The following is a 22130-nucleotide window of genomic DNA, read 5'->3' as shown; positions in this document are numbered from 1 at the left end:
CACTCTGAGGGACACAATACTGCCATGAGGTTCTTGCCACAAATGCAACAACTGCCGGAACCAACTGTGAAAGCAGGCTGGGGGGTCTCTGTTCTCCGACCTGGCTTTCCAGTGGCCTTGCCATCACTCCAGTAGGAGCGTGAGTTCAAGGACTTCAGAAGTAAGGCAGGAAAATGCTGTTCCTGTGGGCTTCCCATGCCAAGGGGAAATGGGTACTTAATGCATTTCACTAACACATACAGAGTAATCATCTAGCTTTAGGGACTGCTTACTGGGAATTGTACTAGGTGTTGAGGATTCAGGGGGTGCAAATACGAACCAGGTATGAGCTCAGTCCCCAGGGAGCATACACCCTAATGGGGAAGGCAGGTTTAAAAACATCATTATAGAATTTGTTATACAATTCAAGTTGTGATTAGAGCTATAAAGGGAGGGCAGACTATGAGAAAATGTAAGAGGAAACAGAATCACCTAAAATGTGGAGGTAGAGGGGAGTTTGTGAGGATGTGATGGGGTAAAGCCATGGGGGTGGGGGTGGCAGAGATCATTTAGGTGTTGACATAGGAAGTTCCTTGCTTGTACTTTCTTTCCAGCTGTTTCTTTAACCTGGATCTAATCATGGGAGACATCGAACAAAATAACCAACCTATAATCTTCAACTATGTCATGGTCATGAAAGACAGAACAAAGATGAAGAACTTTTCCAGATTAAAGGAATCTAAAGAGACATGAGATCTGAGGCAATATTAAATCGTGGATTAGATCCTGAGCCAAAATATTTTCTTTTGCAATAAAAAAACATTAGTGCGGTAATTGGATAAATCCAAATAAAGTGTGTTGATAAGATAATTTTTTAATAGCATTAATTTGCTGATTTGATCATTGTTCTGTGATTCTATGAGAGAGAAAAAATATCCTTGTTTTTGGGAAATATCACACTGAAGATGAGGGGAAAAGGGGCATCGAGTCTGCAATTTTCTCTTCAATAGTTGGGGGAGGGAGGAATCATTAAGTAAATGTGATAATATGTTAACATTTGAAAAATGTGAACTAAAAATATAAAGGAATTACCTACATTCTTTTTGCAACTTTCCTGTAAGTCTGAATTCATTTCAAAATAAAAGGTTAAAAATAAAAACCCTGTATATTATAAAAGACAGGTTTCCAGAATAAAGGCTCTAGAATCAGAGCAATCTGGATCGGAATGTTTGAGCCCAGATTGACTGGCAGTGATGAACTTAGATATGTTATTTAGCATCTCTGAGCCTCAGTTTTCTCATTAATAAAATAGGAAAAATAGGCCAGGCGCGGTGGCTCACGCCTGTAATCCCAACACTTTGGGAGGCGGAGGTGGGCGGATCACGAGGTCAGGAAATCGAGACCATCCTAACCAACACAGTGAAACCCCATCTCTACTAAAAATACAAAAAATTAGCTGGGCTTGGTGGCGGGCGTCTGTAGTCCCAGCTACTCGGGAGGCTGAGGCAGGAGAATGGCGTCAACCCGGGAGGCGGAGGTTGCCATGAGCCGAGATCGCGCCACTGCACTCCAGCCTGGGCGACAGAGCGAGTCTTTGTCTCAAACAAACAAACAAACAAACAAACAAAAATAGGAAAAATAGTATCTACTTCTCAGGTTGATGTAAAGACAACGTAGTTACTATGAGGAAAATTTTACACAGGGCTGCACAATGCCTGAGCCTGCCTGCCAAGGTACCTCTGAGGCTAGCCAAGACGCTTGGTCAACTCGTTGACTGATTGGTTGAGAGGGATATTTTCATGCCCTGAATTACTCAGGCTTTACATGTGCACTTTTTCTCCACTGGGCAGCTATGCTACCAGATTCCAACTTTGTCTTTAAAGTACTCCCCCATATGGGTGTGATGTATGTAAGGAAGACAACGTAAACCAGTGGGCTAATACTCCAAAATAGGTTTTAAAATAAAATAAAGTTTACTGGCCGGGAGCAGTGGCTCATGCCTGTAATCCCAGCACTTTGGGAGACTGAGGCTGGTGGATCACTTGAGGTCAGTAGTTTGAGACCACCCTGGCCAACATGGTGAAACCCCGTTACTACTAAAAATTAAAAAAATAATACTAGGCATGGCAGGAGAATCCCTTGAACCTGGAAGTAGAGGTTGCAGTGAGCCAAGATCACACCACTGTACTCCAGCTTAGGTGGCAGAGTGAGACTCCATCTCAAAATAAATGAATGAATAAATGAATAAATAAATTCACTTATCAGTATTCAATTATAAATGCTAAATAAGTTTGCAATGGAATATTTGAAAAATAAAATTAGAAGAAACGTACATTGATAGTCTCATCCAAAGACTAAATCACAAAAAAATACTCCATAGAAAACTTAAATGAGAATAAAACCAAACTAAAAACTTCGCATCTTTGTCTTTTCCATAGGGACTCCTTGTTCAGCTCCAGCTCAGAAGAGCATTCTCTTTGCTAGCTCAGTTCCCAGGCTTTGGAGAGATCGTGTGGGGAGGGAAGAAGCAAATTATTAGTGAAAAGACAAGGAGTACTTTCTGGTGGGAAAACGAGATGGGTGAGGGGTTTGGGCTGGAAGCAGAAGTGGGATGAGAGAAACTGCAGAGGGAATGTGAGACAACAGTATTCCAGGTTAGAGAGTGGATCGGTTTTAACATTTTTGAAGAAAGGGGAGCTACTTTTTATTTACTTTGAAGTCTCAGACTGCTTTCTTTGACAGTACTCAGCAATTGCTAAACTTACATCACCTGGTGCTCCCACCTTCCTTCTTAGCTCCCAGTGGGGTGATATTCTTGGAAGATAATCAAGAAGGACTTCTTGCCCCTGCCAACCATTCCCCTATATCCTCCGCTAATTCACTAAAAGTTAGTGCCACCATGTCCTAACCAGGACAGCAACAAGGAAGAAAAAAACCCAGGATCAGTCATTTTGACAGGACTGGATTCAGTAAAATTTGGGTGGGAAAAGATATTTTTCCTGTCAGATATATTTTATAACTGTAGGTTATATTTTACTTTTTAAAATGCACAGCTTCTAAATTACACTGGCTACACCTGACCTCTATTAACCACTGGAAGCTTTACATATATTTTCTCAGACCCTTTATGAAGAAGTGTTATAAGTTGCTTTCTTTCTTTTATTTCAAATAAGGAGAATGATGTTGATAAAGCTCACCCACTTAAATCCATGTGGCGGATGGAAAAAAGCCACGGCCTTTATTAATAAAGAAAGCCCGTGTGGCCCTTATCCAATGTGGACAACTATCTCCTCTCTCCTTCTCTTTACTTCTCCCTGGAGGTTTAATGGGATAAGCCGCTGTCTGCTTTTTAAGAGGGCTACCTGCTGTCACAGAATCCCCAACTGTTATCACCAAAGTACATTGGTGGTGTTTTGAGATGTCGTGTACTTGATGTTTTCCTTTTCAGTCTAGTAAGCCCTTTGGGCTCTTTCAAGATAAAACCATTTCATAAATGTAGCTGTATTACAGAGTAAAATGCTTTATAGGGGACTTCAAGGAAATTACATCAGCCTATGCCTCTCTTTTATGGAGCTCCACCATTTAGATTGTTTTATTAATACAGAGCAGGCCCACTATGGATTTATGAGATCTCAGTGATCTCCACTCCTTTTTCTCTTTGGCCTGTGTTCCTGTTCCAGCGTCTGAGGGTCACACTGTACAAATCCAGAGTCACGGCATTGTGCACACAAAGCGACTCGGGAGGTCTCAAAAGCCCGCAGCTCCACCGGGCACTGGTGTTCCCTGTGTGGACAGCGGTGTGTGGGACTCCCACAAAGGAGTCACTGATGTTGCACTGCTGAGTCCAACTGTGAGAGCAGGCTGGGGGTCTCTGTTCTCCGACCTGGCTTTCCGGTGCCCTTGCCATTGCTCCCGTAGGATCATGAGTACGAGGGCTTCAGAAGTCAGGCAGGAAAATGCTGTTCCCCTGGGGAAATGGGTACTTCATGCATGTCACTAACACATGCAGAGTAATCATCCAGCTTTATGGACTGCTTACTGTACACTGGGAATTGTAACAGGTGTTGAGGATTTAGGGGGGAAATACGAAGCAGATATGCGTTCTCTCCCCATGGAGCATACTTCCTAATGGGGAAGTCAGGTTTAAGTAAATCATTACAGAATGAGTTATATAATGACAGTTATATAAGGGGAAGACAGACTATGGGAAAATGTAAGAGGAAACAGACACACTTGAAATGTGGAGTTAGAGGGGAGTGTGTGAGGATGTGATACGGTGAAACCATAGGACGTAGGGGACAGGGATCATGTAAGAGGTATTGAGAAAGGATGTTCCTTGCTGGTACTTTCTTTCCAGTTATTTCTTTTCTTTTCTTTGAGACAGTTTCACTCTTGTTGCCCAGGCTGGAGTGCAATGGCACATTCTTGGTTCACCACAACCTCTGCCTCTCAGGTTCAAGCGATTCTTCTGCCTCAGCCTCCCTAGTAGCTGGGATTACAGGTGCCCACAACCACACCTGGAAATTTTTTTTTTTTTTTTTTTTGTATTTTTAGTAGAGATGGGGTTTCACCATGTTGGCCAGGCTGGTCTTCAACTCCTGACCTCAGGTGATCTGCCCGCCTCAGCCTCCCAAACTGCTGGGATTACAGGTGTGAGCCACCACACCTGGCCTGTTTCTTTAACACCATACATGTTGGTTAAAGGGATAAAGATCAGGAAGTTTTAGGTGTTACTAGAAAAATATACAAATGATCATTTGTAAATTACAAATAACTTTTACAAAAGGAAGAAAAATAATTACACATTTTACTAAATTATTATTTTGCTTATATATCATTTCCCTAATCTAATTTTTTTAAAGATATGTGTCTTGGGTCCTAGGTCATTAGTGACCATTAGTAAATGAAATTATTAAAAGTTTAAGTTTGTTTCTATTTCACACGTCTTGCTTTTCACAGCGAATCAAGCTCAGTACTGTTACAAGATACTGACACCTTGAGATCTGAAAAACCAAAAAATTTAATGAAACAACCAGTTTTCAGAAATGAAATGTGGACAGAAGAATCATCACTGGGTGTGTTGCTTGGCCTTCATGACTTCCCTGCCCTGGCCAGGGGTTCAGAGTTTCACCTGCATCTTTGTCAGATTCTCTTCTAGACCTTCCTACTCCCACTCCCGTCTGTCTTCAGCCTTATGAGTTGCATGCATCCTATCCCTTCTCATGGACCCCATCTCTCCTAATGTGCTTTGTTGAATTTTGCAAACAAAGGCACAGGCATCTGATCAGTTTCCTATTGCTGCCATACCAAATTACTACAAACCTTGTGGCAAAAAACAATAGGGATTTATTCTCTCATACCTCTGGAGGCCAGAAGACCTAAATCAAGGTGTCAGCAGGGCCACGCTTTTTTGGAAGTCTCTAAAAAAGGATCCTTCCTTGCTTCATCCACCTCCTGGTGGCTTTGGGAATCCTTGGCTTGGGGCCATATTGCTGTAATTTCTGCCTCTATGGTTATATCACCCTCTGCCCTGTGTATCTGTTTTCCTCTATGACTCTTACAAGGCCACTTGAAATTCAATTTAGGATACACTCAGATAATTCAGGATTATTTGATCTCAAGACCCGCAACTTAATTACCTCTGCAAAGACTCTTTTGCCAAATAAGCTCACATTCACTGGCTCCTGGGATTTGACATGGGTGTCTTCCAGTGGGCCACATGTCATAGCATCTATGTTATTTTACCATGGATTTACATCCAGGTAAGGGGTGTTTCCCACGGCTTCCATAAGACTAGGGTTTCTCCACCTTGGCACTATCGACGTTTGGGGCCAGATAATTCTTTGTGGTGGAGGCTGTCTAGTGCATTGTAGGAGGTTAAAAAGCATCCCTGACCTCTACCCACTAGAAGCCAATGGCAGCCCCCATCCCAACTGTGACAACCAAAAGTCTCCAGACATTTCCTTTTATCCTCTGCAGAGGCCAAATCACCCCCACTTGAGAACCAAAGACAGGATCAATTAGCACAGTACAATAGACCAGTTTGTTCTCATTCCTGGCTGTACGTTGGAATAGCATGGGTAACTTTGAAAAATACTGAGAGCAAAGTCCACCCTAGAGGGTCTAATTTAGTTAGTCTGGGGTAAGGCCCAAGTACCAGTAGTTTTTTTTTTTTTTTTTTTTTTTTTTTTAAGTCCCCTGCTTATTCTTATGGACAAAAGACTGTGAATTGCTGATAAAGACAGTTGGGGCTTCATAATAGTTTGTTCAATTGCAGGAAGTTCATTCCAACTCTTTCACAAATCATTTGGGGCCTTCATTTTATTATGTATGGAGAAGATTTACCCAGTGGAAAGAAGCCTAAAGAAAAGAAGAACATATTACTTCCTCTCTCTTCTCCATTTCCCCAGAACCATAGATTAGTGACGTTTCCTTTTCCAAGGATGGTCTCTGAGGTGGGCACCTGGGAAAAAGAAGGGCGGCTGTAAGCCAAAGGCCGGGGTGTTAGGCCTGGCTACCCCATCTCCTCATTGACTTGTGGTGGGAAGTCCCATTTCATCTCTGGGCCTCAGTGTCCTTGTCGGGAAGGTGGAATGTGAGCTGGGATGCAGCCTGAGTCGGATTCAGCTGCTCTGTGCTGGCGACAGCTCAGGGGGTGTGGGGAGGCAGTGGCAGTTGCAGAGTCATGTGGCTATCGACAGATCCATAGAAACGGAGCATCTGCTTTGGCCCTCAACTGTAGCTCACAGGAGACGTTGCCAAAGCAGAACCCAATGTGGAACATTCCAGCAATGAAAAAACTATCCATATTTTGTACTACCCTTTTTACCCCTCCAAATCACAGTATAAAACAGAAACATGTGTACTAAAAATGATTTGTATGGCATTCTTCCTAGAATTAAAAATCACAATAGACTCATTTGTATTAACAATAATTTTTTTAAAAGATTTTAAAAATTACGACCTTGCTACAGACAAATGAAAGACAAACCTTCTCTATGATGTGCTTATACAAAGAAGTTCCCTAAAAGATATCAGAAATGAGCCTCTATGAGACTTGGGTGCCCAGTGCTCTTTGTTTCTGCTTTGCACGTTCTTGTGGTTACCGCACCTGCTATACTGTAATGGAAACTGAAGGTGCTCTTTTGTTTGTGAAGCCCAGAAGGTGAAAAAAGATTGTTCTTGAGATCAAGTGGATAGCTTTTGCCTGTGATTATGCCACGCTTTGCATCGGGCATATTTATAGACATAGTCCTTTTCCACTTTCTCTCCAGCTTCCCACATCTCCCCTTGGCTCCAGACTCTTATTTCTAACCACCCACTCAAGGTTTCCACTGTAGAATTTAACAGGCACTCATCTCTTTCCCATGTCAGCTCCCACCCCTGTCCTCCCATTATCAAGACAAATAGGTCCATCATGAACCATCATCCTCAAGCCCAAAGCATAGAAATCCTGCATGAATCTTTTCTCCCAATTTCCACAAACAATTCTGCAGCAACTGTCAATTATATCATCAATATATGTCCCTTATCCTACTGCTTCTCATCATCTCAGCCACACCCACCCATGCTTTGACTCTCTCTCTCACCTCTCACCTGAACCACTGCAGAGGCTCCCTTCTGATCTCCCTGCTTCTGCATTTGCCATCCCTACTGGCATTCTTGATCCATCATCCAGAGAATGTTTTTAAAACATGAATAGGATTGCATCACCTTACTGCTCAAAACTCTTCAATAGAATGTAAAATGGTATAGCCGCTCTGGAAAACAGTTTAGCAATGTTTTTTTAAAAATAAAACAACACATGCAATTATATAACCCAGACATTGCACTTTTGGGCGAATTCATCTCAGAGAATGAAAACTTCCATTAAAAGAAAAATCTGTACACAATTGTGCATAGCTGCTGTACTCATAAATGCTAAAACTGGAAGAAAACCAGATGTCTTTCAGCAGGTAGATGGTTAAAAACAACAACAACCGTGTGGTACATCCATGCCATGCAATACTACTCAGAGATATAAAGGAACTTATAAACTTATATAGCAAATAGAACCTATGCAGGTGGAATTTGGGTTGTTAATCAGCTGACCTTAAAAAGAGTCACCTAACTTACCCAGGTGAACCCAATGCAATCACAAGGGTCCTGAAAAGTAGAGATGAAGGTCCAAAAGAGTGCAAAGGAGATGTAACTACTCAGAAAATGGCTGGAGAGATGCAACTTTGGTGGCTTTGAAGATGAAGGAAGGGGCTGTGAGCCTCTAAAAACTGGGAGAGGGAAGAAAGTGGATTCTGCCCTTGGGCCTCCAGAAAAGAACCAAAGCCATTCAGACATCCGTGGGTTGCTTTAAGCCACAAATTTTGTCATAAATTGTTACAGAAGAAATAGAAAACTAATACAGGAGGCAAAACATCATTTGCCAGTCACCCCCTCCCCCACCAAAAATCACCATGCAGGTTTGAGTGAAATGAATGTCCTTTAATTATATTGCCATAACCAATGCTTTCCTGTGTCTGTCATCTTTTTAAACAAAACATGAGTTTGAAATGTAGAAAAGATTCAGGAAGGTAAACATGAATTGTAAAGTAGAGGCTTTCCAAATAAAAGGGGAAATTTTCTTGTTGTGTATGTGCCATAACTGTGAAAGATAATTATTTATATCCAAAAAGGAAATGTCAGGTATTGGTTACAGCTGTCAGATCATGAACACTGCTGGGGAAGCCTTGTTCCTCGCCAAAATACTGTCTGATGTAGATTTCAGCAACACTGTAGAAGTCTAAGCACGTTGTAAATTTGATCTTCAGTCTTCTCTTTTTGCACCAGGAAAACCTTGGGGGTAGATTTCATTCGTTCATAACCACTTTAACATCTTCCCAGGTGGAAGGTTCCATTCAGACCTCAGGCTGAGTACTCACCCAGGTGAATGCACTTGAAGGCCTTTGGGCAGGGCGTGCATTGCATTGTTGACCCCAAGTTAACCATCTCTCCTTCCTGCTTTTCACATGACTGCTACTGGTCCCTGAAGACAATGGAGCCTGTGACCTGTGGCTGGTGCCTCCTGGGTCAATTGACTCCTAAATGAATGTTTTGAACTTAGACTTCTCTGCAGAGCTTCAGACCTGGCTATCTAATGCCTGTTTAATATCTCCATGTGTGAATCCCTTGACCACTCAAATTGACCATGCCTAACATTTTACTCATTGTCTTCCTCTCAAGCCCTCTCCTCCCCGACTGTGTTTTCCATCTTGGTGAACCATTCTATCAAATAATCAGATTTTTCAGGATAATTTTGCTACATTTCTATCTGGGCCATCTCCCTGACACTGGACCATCACTAGGTCCTTTCCATTATGCCTTCTAAATTTTTCTTCACCGCATCCTCTCCTTTTTATCCCTACTGCCTCTGCTGAAATTCATGCTTAAATGGGGGAATTTAAGTCAGCTCATATTTATCAAGCATGAACGATATATCAGACACAGTTTTAAGCACTTCTAGGTGAAGCGTCTCAGCTATTCCTCCTCAGCTATTCCTCCGAGGAAAATTGTTAAGTAGGTATTCAAGTTATTCTCATTTTTAGAAGCAGAGGTTGGTGCTAAGAGAGATCAAGAATCTTTTCCAAGATCTGACAGCCAGGAATGGGTAGAATTGGGATTTTAGGTTAGGTATGGCACACAGCGGACTCTGAGTACTTAGTTACTAATCTGTGAGTTTACTAAGAGAAAGACAGAGCTGTGGTGCCTCATCCACCTCTGCCATCTCTCAGACAAGGTGGATACCTTAGACCAAGTAGATTAAGAAGAAAGTGAAGAGGAGTCTTCCACAGGACTCCTTTTGTCTTGCCTTATGAAGAAATAAACACTGGCAAAATTATGAGTGCACAGTTTCCAGCTATCGTGTCTCCAAAAGAAGCAATAACTGGTCATAGCAGAAAAAGTTTAAGAGATAGTAATTACAGTAATACTAGAGATCATTTATTAAGTGCTCATCATTGGCCAGGCATTTCCTAGGTAATTTCTAGATATTATCCCATTTAATGCATATAACATCCTTGTGGGAAAATAAAGCTCAGAAAACTTAGGGAATTTGTAAATATCACAATAATAAGTGATTATGCATCCAGACCTTTCTGAGTCCAAAGCTGGTGTTGTTAATCACTAAAGTATACTGCCCTGCACGTTTGTCCAGCACAGAGGGTGGATTCAGAAGACAGCAGGGGGCATGTACATGTTATGGGTACTTGGGAGGCACCTGACTTCTCTAAATTTTATCATTTGTAACGAGGGCATGCTATTGCCAACATACTAGTGGCCTTTATCTATCTTGAACTTCCAATATCTGACATTGTTGACTTGGAAATTTGTTTAGTTAGCAAAAAATGTTGTGATTCCAGTGCCCCCAACCCTGCCAGGATTGCCATGTTTGGAAGGAAAATGTACTTATTTCTTCGGATTAGTTTTACATAAAATAATTATCAGAAACTTCTATTTGTCCCCCAAAGAAAGACCAATAGCTCTTGATTTTCCTTGCAGCTAGATTTAGTCATATGGTCAACAGCTCGCCAAGAAGATATGAGGAGAGGTGGTAGATGCAACTTTCCACTTGTATATTTCAGGAGAAGGGATATGGCTCCCCTTTCCCCTTTCCCACTGACTGGGATAAGATGTGGATGTGGTGGTGAGTTGTCTGGGGCCATGAGGACACAGGATACATTCCACAAATGCCATAAAATAAGAGGGAAGCCAGGTCTTAAAGATTCAGCTTCCTACACATCTCTCAGATAGATTTATGTGTCTTCACCGCTGTCTCCACTTTGTCTCTAAGTGACACAGTGGGGCCACCATGTCAATCTAGAACTGCTCCTGCCTGAACCATCACTTGAGAGAGTAATATGCATCTATCTTATTGAAGCCACTGACATTTGAATCTTTGCTATGGCATCCAAACCCACATCCTAATTAATGGAAATCCACTGAGACACAAGTTATTGAAAAAGTACTTTTCAAAGCTCATCTTATGCAAACTTTCCAATGTGAAAGAACCTGGCACATTCTAGGGATAGTAAGACATTTGGTTTGGCTCTGCTCAACACAAGCATCTGCTAAGAGAGTGGGTAAAGATAAAACCAGAGAAGTCATCAGGGGCTGGGTCATGAAGGACAGGCTCTGCTGTATTAAAGAAAATGGACTTAAACTTGGGGGTAATGATGATCCAAGAGGAGCTCCAAAGGGTGTGGCAGGATATACCTGAGCTTGAAAATAATCCTTCAGCTGCCATTTGGAGCAGAAATTAAAGACTAGAATTAGGAATAAAAGGTTGCAAGCAAGAGATAATGGTGGTTTAGATCTAGGATGAAGATGAGGATAGAGAGAAGCAAATCTGTCAGAGAGAAGTAGAAGGTTAAATGATGAAGACCTGCCTGACTAGAGGGTAGGTGAGAGAAGCCTACAGAAACACCAAGAATCATGCCCATGTTTGTGGTTTTGGCAACAGCACGGTGAGTAGCACCCTTGATTTGCTAAAATAGAAAGCATACACTGGAAAAAAAAGTCTGGGGCTGGGTTGAGGTTAGAGGTTGGTGGGGAGATTGAGTTTAACTTTGCACTTGTAGATTACGATGAACTATGGGACATCCAAGAGGCAGTGTCTAGTACACAGAGTTAAAAAAAATTAATCCAAGACTGAATGTCAGTGATGATGCAGACTCTTGCATATTTCATAGTAGTATTTGATTATGCTAGGTGGAGGACACACCTAAGGCATTCTTTTCCTCTTTATTTACATTGCAAACCCCTCCTGGAGAAGAGGTTTTCCACCTCTTTCTTGTGTGGCATTTTAGAGCAGAGCTTGCCTTAGATTCAGGGTGAATTATAGGAATGCAGTAGCTGCTTGCAATGAAGAGAATCCCAGCAATGACTAAATGCTGTATCTTCTAGTGCAGTTTCCTTCAAAGTTTATTTTTCTCTAACACAATTGTATCTGTTTTTGTCCCCCCACTGTATTCACAGCACCTAACACAGTGACTGATTCACAGTAGGTGCCAAATAAAAACAAAAACGAATGCATGTTTAATGAACTGCCACCTGTATATGCTTTAAAATCTGGCTACTTAGAAACTACAGGCCAAAAATGTTTTTGATGAAAGCATGCATCACTACACCCAGTAGGGTTAACCAGACAACCCACAATCATAAACTAAATGGATAATTATGAAGCTAAAGTATTAATCATTTATAAGTAAAAAGCAAGTACAGGCATTAAAATCCAGGACCTACTCAACTCTGATCATGTACCGATAACATCCTTCTTGAATGTTTTAGGAATTCTGGAAATCTCTGTCTGCAAGTGCCTGATGGTGATTTTTCTCCTTAGCCAAACAGTGTAAGGCAGGCATCTTGCTTAATTAAACAGCAAATTAAAATCATCAATAAACTCTAAGACTGCTTGGAAAAAGAATCTGGCAGTTCCTCAAAAGGTTAAAAATAGAGTTGCCGATAACCTAGCAATTCTAATCCTAGGTAGGTGCAAATCCACACCAAAGCTTATAGGCATATTTTCACAGCAACATTATTCAAAATCGCCCCAAAGTGGAAACAACTAAAATGTTCATTGAGCAATAAATGGATAAACAAATGTGATATATCCAGGCAATGGAATATTATTTGGCAATGCAAAGACTGAAGTATTGATACATGCTACAACAGGGATGAACATTTAAAACACTATCCTAAGTGAAAGAAGGCAGGCACAAAAGATCAGATATTATATTCAGTTTCTATAAAATGTCCATAAAAGGGAATGAAACAGAGACAGAATGAGCTTTTGTGGCTGCCAGGAGCTGAGGATGTAATGGTGGAAAATGAGGTATGACTCAGGATAGTGTTTTTTTTTTTTTCCAGGAGATTTAAAAAATATTCTAAAGTTCATTGTGGCGATGGTTGCACAATTCTGTGAATAGACTGAAAACCATGGGAGTTCTACACTTTAAAAGAGTGAATGGTATGGTATGTGAATTATATCTCAATAAAGCTGTTGTTTAAAAAAACTCTAAGAACAAGGGCTCATTTGGTACATTATTGGACATTGGTAGCCTTCAGACATAGGGAGCAAAAAAATTCTTTGGAAGAGCACACCATCACAAGCGCTTTGTGACTCTGGATAAGTTACTTCAACTCATGAATTCTTGACTTCCTCTCTTGTAGGACAGAAGTGCAGCAGGTACTGTTCATGTGTGCTCACATCCTTGTGCATCACCAGAGGCTTTCTGGAAACCCTTGTATCTCTGTACCTGAGGGCTTTCTCTAGCCACGGGAACACGCACAGCCCCTTCCCTTCCACAGGGTGAACTGGAAGTTCCGGGAAGTCGACTTCCCTGCAAGCAGCTCTGAACTAATTACAAACAGGAGTCAGAAGAGCAATAACCAGCTTCCTCACTGATTGTGTGGTACAACTCAAAGGTGTGTTCTACACTGTCCCCAGACATGCCAAGGGGAGTGGCATCCCAGGTGCCCACAGAGACAACCTACCATTCAGTGCATTCTGGTGTTGCCTTCCTTGCCTTCCCTAGCTGACTTTCTTCATTCCCTACAGTGCTTCTTGGCATTACCTCCCAAATAAACTATCTGAGCACATAAATGTCTGAGTCTGCTTCTGAAGGAGACCAACCTGAAATAAGGGATAATCAGAGTGCATTCCTCCTAGGTCTATTGGAAGGAAGAAATAAAATATTACATGGAGAGCATTTCAGCACTATGTCTGGCCACTTAATAGTTGTTACCTATTATCATCATTATTATTGTTGTTGTTATTACTAAAAACAAATAATTGACTGGAATTGTTTATCAGATCTCGGCCCATCTGGAAGCCTGTCTTGGCTTTCCTACATATGTGAGACATGCCAAGCTGGTATTGTGCTTATTATTTCACCACTAAGCACCCAGTTCATTATTTTCCATCCAATTGACTCCAGGTTTTCAAAGACTTTATCTAGCAAACTGCACAGATTAAGTAATAATTTATTTTCTCACCCATGTTTTATTAATCAAAGGCGCATATAACTGCCAATCAGAGCTGCTGATCAGAATTAAATTACTAAGTTCACCATGCAGAGCTAATATCATTTCAGTCAAAAGCAAAACATCTTGATGTTTTTGTTTGTGAAGCTTTGTCATTTGTAAAAGTAAGATTATATTAGATTTTCTGAAATATTTAAAATAGCTTGCAGACCTTCATTGCCACCATCAGGGTCTCCTAAGAGCTAGAAACCCCATGTTGGTCATTGCTGATCTAATAAACCAAAATTCATTAAGAAGTATATCTGTTTTTGCTATAAAAATTAGAGCAATAAAACCTTTATGGCCATATTTGGCAATAACCTTTCTGTATATGATGAGAAAATAAAGGATAAATGGATATTTAGTAATGTATTTTTTTATCTTGACCTTTTCACAATGAAATATCCACAAATCTAAAAGAGGTTGGATTACACCAAGATGCTAGCCCACGCCAAGTTTCCTGCTATAATATCAAGAGATCATAGTCTATGAGGAAAAAGAAGGAGAAAGAAATAAGCAGTTTGGAACAGTACAGCAAAGAGGATATCTAATTCTCTATCGCTTAAAACAAATGGCACTTGCTGGCAGTATGTTCACAAGCAGATGTGCTGAGTACATTTGCTTAGCCCTCTGAATTTACTCTCCCTTCTATACCCTGCTCTGTCCTTTGGCAGAGCACCTGGCAGCCTTGTCTTCTGGTTTCCAGCTGGCTTCAGTAAATTCGAAGCACTAGTGAGGAATCAGAGGTGGAGGGAGAACAAGACAGGGTGTCAGTTCTCCTGGTTTCCTTCCTAAGGCTTCATACAGATATGCATCTTGTGGCACCAGAGGGTACAGAATGGTGGACAGTGGACCTGAAGGGGCCAGTGGGCTGCAGTTGGCCCACCAGGATTCCTAATATGTAAAATAAATACCAAAAAGTTCACAGGGTTTGTATGAGAATTGAATCATCTGATCCACAGAAAATTGATCACATTGCCTAGCATGTAATAAGTAAACAGATATTAGCTACTGTTATTATATTCAAGGATCTGTAGAAAAGTTATGGTTATTCTCTGCTTTCTGAAAAGCAACAAGCACTGTTTCTCAGATTGTAGGGATCTGAACTCACATTAGAGCCATCACTGCTCTAGGCAAGAGGATAACTTACCTGCATGAATGCTAGCCAACACTCATCGAAAGCTTACTATTAACCAGGGACTATGGTAATTACTTTCCAAGTGTTGTCTCAGCTTTGCATAGTAGAAATACCATAGCCAATGAGGTTTATCAGAGGTGCAATGATTGTTCATTGAAAACTCGGGCTAGCAGGACTAAGAAAGCTGCCCACGCTCAGATGGTACATGACAGGTAGAAGTGGCTTTTGAACTCAGGCCCATGCGCTTCTCGGGCAGCACCCACGTTCTCCTGTTAACAAGAGACCAGTTCTTCAAAGTGAATCCTGAGCCACTTGATGAGCAAGGAATCACGTTGTCTGAGTGTGGAAAAATGTCTATGCATTTATCATTGTCAAAACTCCTTTCGAGAAAATGTGCAGTAATTGTACATTTAATTCAGCCCCAGCACAACACAATGTTCCAGTGAAGCATATAGCCAAGTGACATGTGTTGAGATGACGACCCTGCTGGGAGGGAGTCTTATAAACCTTGCACTAAAGAAAAACGACAAACACACACATGCAGTGGTTTATGGGGCTCATCTCTTTGTTGCACTTCTGTGGCTCCTGGGAAAGAAATGGAACACTTAGGAAGACATACTGAGCCTCCTGATTCCCATGGGTGTACGATAGCTGAGCCCGTGTGTGAATTTATGTCCTTGAATATTCATCAAAATCCCCAGGGGGAGACAGTTATGGACATCAGAGAAAGCCTGGGTCCATGATGAATGGACCCTCTCTTTGGAGTTACCTGGGCCTCCCTGCACTTGAGCCAAGCCTGGGAGAGTTGTGGGGAGCACATGGCAGCCCTGTAGATGTTGGCAGTAAGGAAACTCCTGCTTGGGCATCTCAACAAAATAGGACTCATTGCCATGGACTGAGCTCATGCAGTGGTCTCGCATAAGAATCTAAATGTGGTTCTTTTAGATGATGCCAGCGTACCCACCGACCTCATGGTGAGCTGTGTCCTGGGCTTGGGAGGAGATGAAAAGTCCTTTCCTGCTTCAGTCTTACCCATGCAAATAGCTGAATACCAGGACCCCATTTCTTGTATCTATACCTCCAGCTCAGGATAGAACATCTTATAGGAAGCAGATATCAATGGACATTTCTTTCTGAATCAATGAAAAGCCGCTTCTTCTTTGAGAGCACAGGCAGTCTTTCCTCTCCAGAGATTGGGATGGGGTGAGGGATGTGGGGGAAGGAGGTACCCTCTTGCCAGCTCACAGTCTCACAAGATTCCACTGACTTTTGTAGGGGACAAAATCCTCACGCATGTACACAAGCACACACACACTTGCACATCCCTCAAAACATGGCCATTCTGACCTGTGCCCTCACTCCCTGGCCATTGAAGATTGAGCCAAGGGAAGGTATCTGGGCTGAACTGGACCAATACAATTCTTCTTGAAGATGTGAAATTCAGGACACAGAAATATGGTGATGCGCAACATCTAAGCTGAAGCATATCAGTTGGAGAGTTCTAGATTCACACATTGCAGTGCCCAGACAGGTTTGGTTTCCTTCTCTTTATGATCAGATGCTCTTTTGTGTCCATGTGCATACAACTCTCTCACTGCTGTGGGTTTCACTGTCCCCCCAACCACCATCAAAAAAAAAAAAAAAAAAAAAGATGTGGGAGTTCTAACTCTCAGTGACTTTATTTGGAGATAGCGTCTTTACAGAGGTAATCAAGTTAAAATAAAGTCATGGGTAGACCTTAATCCAGTATCACTGGTATCCTGTATTAGTCCATTTTCACAATGCTGATAAAGACACATCTGAGACTGGGTAATTTATAAAGAAAAAGATGTTTAATGGACTCACAGTTACACGTGGCTGGAGAGGCCTCACAGTCATGGTGAAAGGTGAAAGGCACATCTTACGTCGGCAGCAAGTGAAAAAGAGAATGAGAACCAAGCGAATAGGGAGACCACTTCTAAAACCATCAGATCTCCTGAGACTTACTCACTACCACAAGAACAGTATGGTAGAAACCACCCCCATGATTCAATTATCTCCCACCCAGTCCCTCCCATAACACGTGGGAATTATGGGAGCCACAATTCAAGATGAGATTTGGGTGGGGACAGAGCCAAACCATACCACGTCCTTACAAAAAAAAATGGGAGATTTGGACTCAGAGGCAGACATAGACACAGGGAGACTGGCATGCAAAGGGAAGGCTGAGATTGGGATGATGCGGCTATAAGCTAAGGAATGCCAAAGGTTTCTAGCAAACCTCCAGAAGCTGAGAGAGGCATGAACAGATTCCCCTCACAGCCCTCAGAAGAAACCAGCCCTACCTACACCTTGACCTTAGACTTCCAGCCTCCAGAACAGATTGACAGGAAATTTATTTTGTTTAAGCCACCCAGTTTGTGGCACTTTGTTATAGGAGCCCTAGTGAACTAAGACACACCTCAACAATCTTCTTTCTTCCTTTTCCTTACCTGCTTGATACTAATCATAGTGAATTCCTTTTGCTTGCAACCAAGAGAAATCTAACAGATACCCCAAGTAAACCACAGTGAACACAGATTCTGATTTCAAATGAAGCACCCAATTGGTCAGGATCTTGAACTCAGGATCCTGGCTTTTATCAGTCACTGTAAGATTCATTTTGAGTCTGTAAAGCAAAGCAACTTATAATTAACACAAAGAGGCTGTAACACAGAAACCAAGGAGATGCCCTTAGACCAAAGAGGTGGTAACTAGAGAACATTCTTTTCCAGACAGAATGTGTTAAGAAAAACAATTTGCTGTAAAAAAAAAAAAAAGTTTTACTTCTCTGACTGTTGCTAGCACAAATGGCAGAAAACAAAGAAGCTCCTAAAGGCAAATAAGTTGGTTTTTATCTCACCCAGTATCATAGGAAAGATCATTATAAAAAACAAATACATGCATTGAAATATTGACCCTATTAAGAATTGTCAGGAGATCCCCATTTAGGGGTTGAATTGTGTCCCCCTAAAAGAAACGTCCAACTCCTAACCCCTAGTATCTGCAAAAGTGACCTTATTTGGGAATAGAATCTGTGCACATGTCATCGAGTTAAGAGGAAGCCATTAGAGTGGACCAATTCCAGTATGCGTGGGGTCCGTATAAGAAAATGCCATGTGAAAACAGAGACGCAGGGAGAACACTGTGTGAGGAACAAGGCAGAGATTGCAGTGATTCAGCTATAAGCCAAGGAACACCTGGGGCTGCCAGAACCTAAAAGAGGTGAGGCCGAATCCTCCCCTAGACACTCTGAAAGTAGTGTGGCCCTTGACAGCACTTTGATTTCAGACTTCTAGCTTCCAGAGCTATGAGACAAGTAGTTTCTGTTTTAAGTCACCCAGTACTTTTTCATGTCAGCCCTAAGAAACTAATACATCCCCTCATTCAAAATATCTCTTTGGGTCATGAGGAGGTTTACACAGGGTAATTTGCCAAAGATTTGAAAACTCTCTCACAATGTAGAGTTGAAAGATGTTTACAGTCACTGAATTTTCTATAGTAAGTTTGAAAGTGCTATTACTTACAAGGTCTGGATCAGATATATATCACGAAAGTAAGTAAACTTTGGCTTTCCTTCTGGTCCTCATTAAAATGTGTTCAGTAAATTGATGTCAAAATAATTAATACTCTACAATCATACTTGAACATTGGTTACATTCAAACCAGGAAGACTAGTTATATGGTACCTTTTGGTGTGTTTGTAATAAAGGTTCTGCTTTTGAGTGGTGTAAAGAAGGCAACTGAGAGAAAATTTAAAAACAAGGCATTCTAAACCGCATTTTGAAAGTGACTAGTAGCAGAGTTTGCATTAGGCTGTGTCCTGGAACAACTCTGTTCTTAGAATAAAAATAAAAGATTGTCATTTTGGTTGGCTGAAGAACTCTTCCTTCACTTTCCAGCAAAGATTCTTATGCCTTTGATCTTCTGATTGTTCCCAAATAATGATGTGTTTGTTCTAAAAATAATTATTCTTCAAGGAAGAAACAGAAATGTATTTTTTGGGACTATGATGAAGAGAGCAAACTGAACTCTAAAGGGGGAAGAAGAGAAATCTATTGAAGGCACGCCATGTGTTAAATTTACTGCTGATGTTCCAAGAAAATCTTCCCCTAATATTTTTAGACTGAGATTAATGTATTTGCAGACAAATTTAGAATATAAAGAATCCTAAACTGAACTTCTGCTTTATTGTCTTAGTCCTAGAGTCAACCTTGTGAATTAAAAATTTAGAAAGCAGATTTGGGGGAGTAAATACATAATGTTGGCTTATCCAAATAATTTACTCAGGTGCTTTGGGAATCAAGATGATGTTTCATTTCTTTGTTTTGATAGAAGAATGACATTAGAGTTACTGGCTTTATTAAGCATTGTATGACAATATCTTTCAATGTCCATTAAAGAATGCTTAGTAGAATAAATATTAAATTACCATGTTACATCTCCATAAATACATGTGAAGTCCATATGAATGCCAAATGAATTCAATATGGTCCTTTCTCTTACAATAAATGCCCAGTGAATTCAGAGTGATGAGGCACTTAAAATGTCACACACTCCCAACTAGTTCCATAATGAATTCATTACTCCCTGTGACACTCATTCTTGTCAGGGTTTCCATTTTAAATACTACTTTCAGCAGTTTATCATAAAATTCCACTTGAGGAATTGATTCTCATTGGAAATATGGAAGATAAACTCTAAGCTTGCGAAAGTAACATCAAAATAATTTGACTGTAGTGGGATTCCCACCCCTACTCCCAAACTTGCAAGCTTAATATTTGAATAAAAAATCCAGTTATGGCTTTTGATATTTTATATCAAAGAAAATTAAATTTGATAAGTTTCCTCCTTGAATAAAGGGTTCTTTTAAAATGTCTCTTTGTAAAATTTACTTAATTTTGTACCATTCTTATTAACTGAGGCAGATGTGTCAAAATTACATACAATAAGCAAATGGAAAAACTGAAACATCATAATAATTATTGTAGTTAACACAGAAGTATGGATAATATCTGATTTCATGACCTAATATTTCTGTTTTTCCAGTATTATCCAAAATATCCACTTTGCAACTATAATATTTTTTAATTCTGAAACGTTATACTCTTGACTGTCACCTCCTGGGTACACACTCTTGGTCACTCTTGTGTAAGAAATAAGTAGATAGACAGAATAAACACAGAAAATAGGAGGGATAGAAAGCTGAAGAAATACAAATTGCCAACTGACGCATTTGACATCCAAGCAGGTAGTAGGAATTACCACCTACTCTGGTTGAGGTGCGATGGATCCCTCAAGCTTAAAAATTAAAATACAAACTTGTCATTACTGACATCAACCAGCTAGCATTCATAGTAACCAGAGCGAGGAATAAGGAAGGGAGATAGCCTTAAACTTTCTTACAACATCACACACACACATACACACACACACACACACACAGGCGTGCACACTTATAAAGACTTTGGCCTAGCGTTATTAGCAACAATTTGATTGTATGTATCCAATCTGTTATGGCATCCTTTGTAATAAACACATATGTATTTTAAATGCAGATTCTGCTTAAAACACTTTCAACTTCACTCTAGTGATTGTATGTATAAATCATTTTGACGTTCAGTGAATTTCTAGGCATATGTATTTATGTTAGCAAACCATAAATCAGATATGTTGCCTTGAGATTTTGTTTCATTACTGAATGAGTATGTTTTTTCTTTCTTTCTTTCTTTCTTTCTTTCTTTCTTTCTTTCTTTCTTTCTTTCTTTCTTTTTTTTTTTTTTTTGAGACAGAGTTTCATTCTGTCACCCAAGCTGGAGTGCAGTGGTGTGATCTTGGCTCACTGCAACCTCCACCTCCTGGATTCAAGCAATTTTCATGCCTCAGCCTCCTGAGCAGCTGGGATTACAGGCACAGGCCACCACGCCAGGCTAATTTTTGTAGTTTTAGTAGAGATGAGGTTTTGCAATCTTGGCCAGGCTGGTCTTGAACTCCCTGGCCTCAAGTGATCTGCCTGCCTTGGCCTCCCAAAGTGCTGGGATTACAGGCATCAGCCACCACACCTGGCCTAAATGAAGATTAAGCTTAATTTTATATGACGAAATAGGACAAGTTTAATCAGGGTGCTTGACTATCAGTAAAATATTTCATAAGTAATATTACTACTTATGTTAGAACTTACATTTTTGAGAAGCTGCTGATGTTCTTCTTTCCATTATTCCATCCTTCCACCCTTCCCTCCCACATCCATTTATCCATCCCTCTCTTCCTCCCTCCCTCCATTCATCCATGTATCCATTCATCCATCCATCCATCCATCCATTTAGTCATTAATTTAATCAACAAATAGTTATGGAAATCTAGTATGTTCTACATGTTGCAAAAGACATAGGGGAGGGCAAAAGATCAGAAAGACTTAAACTGTCCCCTCAAGAAGCTCAGTTGATCAGGGGAAAGAGAAATATAAAGTTATAAGATGCCAGGAGAAGTGCTATAAAATTCAGAATTACAAAACATATGGAAGGACAAAGGTGAAGACCACATCCTTCCTCCAAAGAGTCGTAGAAGAATTCACAGAGGAAATGACAGCCAAACTGTGGCCACCAAAAGAACTGAGAGTGTCCCTAGGAAATGACTCAGAGGAAGAGTCTTTAGGTAGGTATTTTATCTTGACTCTCTAACATGGTGCCTCTCCATGTGCCTAAGTCACAGGAAATATTTCTTAGGATAATAATACTTTTGGCCTATCAAAACGCCTTGTGTCAATACCCTTTAAATATTCAGCAAGATGGAAGGAGCAGAGTGAAGTTTCCTTTCCTTGCAGATGGGACTTAGTATAGAAGAGGGAGTTTATCATCCTGCAGTATCTTCACAGCAAATGAGAAGGGGTGTCACCCAAAGCAAAACTAAACAAATGTGAAGAAAAAACCACAAAATCCTTGAT

The 22130-nt window shown here is 40.7% G+C and overlaps 1 protein-coding gene and 1 long non-coding RNA gene across 4 annotated transcripts in view; one reads left to right on the top strand and one right to left on the bottom strand.

The window, feature by feature from the left end:
- LOC134757523 (uncharacterized) overlaps positions 1–14395 on the top strand; it is a 36687-nt gene extending 22292 nt beyond the window's left edge. The window contains exons 2-3 of the long non-coding RNA XR_010131602.1: positions 12877–12981; positions 13180–14395. This is a non-coding gene — a long non-coding RNA (uncharacterized lncRNA). The remainder of the gene's footprint in view (positions 1–12876; positions 12982–13179) is intronic.
- The window catches only part of CDH13 (cadherin 13), a 1164256-nt gene that overhangs the window by 821263 nt on the left and 320863 nt on the right, over positions 1–22130 (bottom strand). The gene's annotated exons all lie outside the window — the stretch shown is intronic.

The sequence above is a fragment of the Gorilla gorilla genome, chromosome 18 (genome assembly GCF_029281585.2).
Source record: "Gorilla gorilla gorilla isolate KB3781 chromosome 18, NHGRI_mGorGor1-v2.1_pri, whole genome shotgun sequence".
Classification (NCBI taxonomy): Eukaryota; Metazoa; Chordata; class Mammalia; order Primates; family Hominidae; genus Gorilla; species Gorilla gorilla.
Note: the sequence above shows the minus strand (reverse complement) of the source record. Positions and strands in the feature narration are given on the sequence as shown.